Source organism: Pantherophis guttatus, chromosome 4 (assembly GCF_059756535.1).
Source record: "Pantherophis guttatus breed Tessera chromosome 4, ASM5975653v1, whole genome shotgun sequence".
NCBI lineage: Eukaryota > Metazoa > Chordata > Lepidosauria > Squamata > Colubridae > Pantherophis > Pantherophis guttatus.
Genome location: NC_142066.1, coordinates 21,255,745 through 21,261,207, shown reverse-complemented (window position 1 = coordinate 21,261,207; position 5,463 = coordinate 21,255,745).

Below are 5,463 nucleotides of genomic sequence, written 5' to 3'. Positions count from 1 at the left end.
AAATCCCCTGAATCAGTGTATGTATTTGAATCTGGAATTTTCTAGCTTTTTTACATACCCACTAAACATGATAAAATATCTCACTAACATTTTGAAGAGCTCTGAGGCCTTCAAGAGTTCTGTAATGACTACTACTACTACTTCTTCTTCTTCTTCCTCCTCCTCCTCCTTCCTCCTCCTCCTCCTCCTCCTCCTCCTCCTCCTCCTCCTCCTCCTCCTCCTCCTCAATTTTATATATTTAAAAAACGGTCTTAACTGGTTGTAATTAAGAGACAATTTCTCAATTACTAAGTGTTTTTGCAAAAGGAGTAAACTAGGGATGGGTTCTACTTACCTTTACTACTGGTTTGCAATGGGATTGCGTGTGCGAGTATGTGTGCCTTGCTTCTGTGCATGCACAGAAGCTTCTGCGCATGCACAGATCTTTTCTGATGATGTCAGGATCAGTGGGCTGAGCCTCCCTCCAGTTTTACTACCGGTTCTATAGAATCTGTCCAACCAGGGGCAACCCACCACTGGAGTGAACCCCTACATAAAGGCACATATTTCAGGTGCCATGATGTACTTATTTATGACCTTATGCTTTCAATCCTTTTTCTTAAATCATGCTTCTCTCATAATTTGTGATGGTCAATTTTCTCCCAGGAAAAAATGAGACGGAATTAAGGATCAGATTATCATAAATATCATGATGCACATCCATAATTCTTACCTGGGGAACTTTGTAAAGGCCTAAGATTTCTTCCATACACAAGGAAGTATCAGCACTTAGTCCACCAATGACACCTGTTAATTTTCCATTGCTTCCACACTTGTAGTTGGGAAGAAACTGATGTGATTTAGAGAGCAGGTCCAAAGTGGCATGGAAGGTTGTCCTTGAATCAGTATAGCTGTCATGGATGTGAAACCCTAGAGTAACATTGGGTAGGAGCTTAGGGTTATCATTGATCTCATCAATGGCGAAGACCAAGGCTAAGATATGTTGGATGAACTTTGTGATCAATCTGCAAAGAAAGAGATTGGATGATTGTAGGCAGAAATTAAAATTAATTATTTTTAATTATTTATTGTTTCCCTTTGGAAACAATAAAATAGGTCATAGCTGCCACCAAACTGACTACGTCCATGAACTACGCTTACTAAATAAATTTTTAAAAAGTGCTAGTGCAGATCAGATCTATACACTCACCACTGAGCTATAGAAACTGAAGATTTAAATGGAAATTATGTTGAATTAACTCCATCAGATACAAGCTCCTTGTACGGAATTATATTCAATGCAAGTACAACCTAAACAATACATTTTATTCATTTCTTATCCCTGTGAATGGAATCCAGGCTTAATTGTCCTTAAAAAATTTAAATAAATGGGATTGAAATTTGTTTTACCATGATTCCAGTGGATCCAGTGACAGTCCAAACATAACTAAATCTGGGTCCAGTTGTATGTCTTTAGCATTTCTGTTTAAACTACTGATCCTGATTGTGAAGTTACTTAATAGAACATAGGAATTTCTTAATAAAACTGGAAGACTTGGATCTGTAACATTCATTAATTTCTGGTCACCCCTCCAATGTAATGTAATTTCATTTTGCCTACTGTTTTAATTTCACTCATGTTCTTGTTTTCCATAAATGTGGCCTTTGAGAAGTATATTTTTATGGTACAGACTAGGCAAAGAGCTATGTCAGGTATAAATCATCTATCCAATTACTACCAATCTGCCTTCCATTGAGGACCTGCATACTACATGAGTCAAAAAGAGGCCTATGAAAATATCTACAGACTCTTCACATCCTGGACATAAATTGTTTCAACTCCTACCCTCAAAATGATGCTATAGAGCACTACACCCCAGAACAACTAGACACAAGAATAGGTTTTTCCCGAATGCCATCACTCTGCTAAACAAATAATTCCCTCAACACTGTCAAACTAGTTACTAAGTCTGCATTACTATTAATCTTCTTATTGTTCCTATCACCCATCTCCTCCCACTTATGACTGTATGACTGTAACCTTGTTGCTGGTATCCTTAAGATTTATATTGACTGTTTACCTATGACTATCATTAAGTGTTGTACCTTATGATTCTTGACAAATGTATCTTTTCTTTTATGTACACCAAAAGCAAATGCACCAAGACAAATTCCTTGTGTGTCCAATCACACTTGGCCAATAAACAATTCTATTCTGTTCTATCCTCAGTTCTGTTCATGGTTTCTTCAAAATTATAACAATGTATTAGATAGCTGATAGACGGGACATAAGAATATTTCCCCAAGGCAGTTCTGATTCAGCCCTGGATCTGAATGTTCTCCAACACACCAACTAGAATGAAATTAGGGTGACAGAACATCTGCTTTGGTAGATTTGGCATACTGGATAGTTCCAGATGTTATGTTAACCATTAGTTTGACTGTTCTATATGTATGTCTTACCCATGTATATAATGTATATCTTGGATAGGATTCATAAATGAATTTTTCACACATTTTCCTACTAGTTGCTCTGGAGGATCCTCAATGGACTCCTATATTACTAAAAATACAGCTGGGAAGTTAAAGTAACTTCTTTTATCCAGGAATTTAAATAGCTGCCTTGTTCTGAGTATAACTCAGCAGGTATAATCAGCCTTGTTTAATAAATTCTACCAACGAAGGTCTGAAGTTGAGAGATGAATTAAATTGAAACATGTGGAACGACTTGCCTCCAGAAGTTGTGAATGCTCCAACACTGGAAGTTTTTTAAGAAGATGTTGGATAACCATTTGTCTGAAGTGGTGTAGGGTTTCCTCCTAAGCAGGGGGTTGGACTAGAAGACTTCCAAGGTCCCTTCCAACTATTCTATTCTATTCTATTCTATTCTATTCTATTCTATTCTATTCTATTCTATTCTATTCTATTCTATTCTATTCTATTCTATTCTATTCTATTCTAAATGTTTAGATGAAAGTGAACTGTTATATACTGAAAAAGTAGAAGGGTATGAGAATCTCTCTCCAAGGCACCTTTGTTTCACTCCTGGGTTTGAAAGTTCTCCAAGATACTAACTAGAAAGAAATTAGGATGCCAGAACTTCCATCTCAGTAGAAATTAGACACTGGACAAATCCAGATGTGCCTGTGTAACCATTATTTTGGGTACCCCTTTCTACTCTTTTCCAGCTTTATAGCATCGATTTAAGACCAGAAATCATCCAAAATAGAATGCAATTTTCCAGATGAGCTTTCACCATAATATTTCTACAAAAGCATTGTATAATATTATTTCAGATGCCTGGTACAGAAACAACAATAACAACAAAACCCTTTTTCACAGATTCCACACAATAAAGATATATTTCCGCTGATATTATCCAAAAACTGATTCCATATTCCTATAACATCATATTATTTTAGTTTATTTATTTTGTGAATGTCTGGCAATAGCAAGTCTCTTTTTCTGATACTTTGGGATTTCAAAGAAATCCTAAGAAACGTGTACGCCACGATTACGTTATATAAAAATATGTACACGTCAATAAATTCAAATCTTTATTGTCAGTGCACAACATATGTACAATGAGATTGTTTGAGCTGAAGAAATAGTAATTAAACAGATCCTCAAATGTGCTGAAATGGATCAAATGACAATGGAGATTAAAGAAAGAGATGATTCGGACTACTATAAAGTATGGAATAGATTCTATACGTGGCTAGAAAATAGAATGATTAGGAGGATTGAATTTAAATGTAAAGATAATTGTCGATGCAGAAAGTTGTAAAATATTATATAATGTTGTTATTTATGTTTTGTATTTTACTGCTTGGTGTATGTGTATGTTTTCTTTCTTCTTTTTTCTGTCTTTTTTTTTGTCTTTTTCTATTATATTTTTTGTTTTAAAAATGTAAAATATTCAATAAAATCTATTTTAAAAAGAGAGAGATTGGTTGAGCTCCCTCAGTGCATCTCCTCCTAACACAATACAACTAACAGCAAAGACAGAAAATCCCTAATAATTTAATACTAATTAAAAAAAAACCAATGGGGAGAGCTTCTAGTCATCCATGAAAGTTTTGGGAGAAAGGGAGAAAATGATTTCCTTACATCGGAATGTATATCCAGTCTTGAGAAGGAACCTTTGTAAACATTATCTCAGACAAAAGAGGAATGATGTGAGAGGTAACTCCGCCGATGATGATGTCACCTGATTTGTGCCACTCGTGTAAGATGCTATGAGGTTCACTTTGCATGCATGTAACAGAACCTGCTTTGCCCACAGTGTTAGGAAGCAGCAGTAGCAGTATTGCCAACACTACAAACCTCCCCATTTCCAATGCTAAACTTACACCTAAAGTGCCATTTTCCCCATGTCTGTTTACTAGATCAGCCTGGTTTTATGAAACAAGCTGCCCTGGTTTTCTAAGAAATATATTAAAGTGGGAAATAAAGATGATTGAAAGCATGCCCTGAAAGGTATTCAAGAGAGAAGTATAACTCTAATATCAGCTGGACAAACTGTCAGGAGTTAATGGCAAATCCCTGCTATGCTAAGCCCCTAATTGCTGTTCTCCATGGTCTTCATTGATTTATATTGACATTTCCGCTCTTTCTCTCCAAATCTGGTGGCTTCAGCAAAGCCACCAGAACTCTGGCTAGACAAGTCGATAACACCGGCAATTTCCATAATTACAATAATTATTTCAGGAAAGTGCAAAAATATGGGAAGCAAACAAGTTCAGCTCAACTCAACTATGCACCAGTTGTTTCATGGAATGAAACTCCTGAATCCCAATGATCGAATGATAAAGTGCATCTCAAAGTATTCTATCTCTCTTTGGAATTGGATGCCATCTGCGTCTCTTTTTTTCTGAGCATACATTACCTGACTCTGTGGTTTCTTCCCCAAATCCCCAAAATTTTAACCTTCGACTGTCTACTGTAGACCTCACCCCATTCCTAAGAGGTCTGTAAGGGGCATGCATAAGTGCACCAACGTGCCTACCGTCCCTGTCCTAATGTTTTCTTTTATTCATATCCTTTTCATGTATTTATAATTATATTTACACTTGTATCTGTCATAAAATACATGCTTGATGAAAATAAATCAATAAATAAATCAATAAATAAATCAATAAATAAATAAATAAATAAATCAATAAATCAATCAATAATACACATAGGGTCACCTTTGCACTTGCTATGGTTGTTGGGAAGCTCATTTTAATAATCACTTTAATAAAAGTATAATTTATACATATAATTTATACCTCACCCATGTTTCTCTCCATATTGTACTATTCCTCTAAGAAAGAGTGTACATGAAGGGATCTTGCATCAATTAGAAGTAAGACCAAGGATCAGGATTCAATTTCCATTGTGTGCTGTAATGTAATTTCTTCTAAAAAGTTGACCTCTTCCAATATGAAAAGATGGAATTGTCTTCTAAGGGCCAAGTCACTACTTTGGTTAGCAATCACC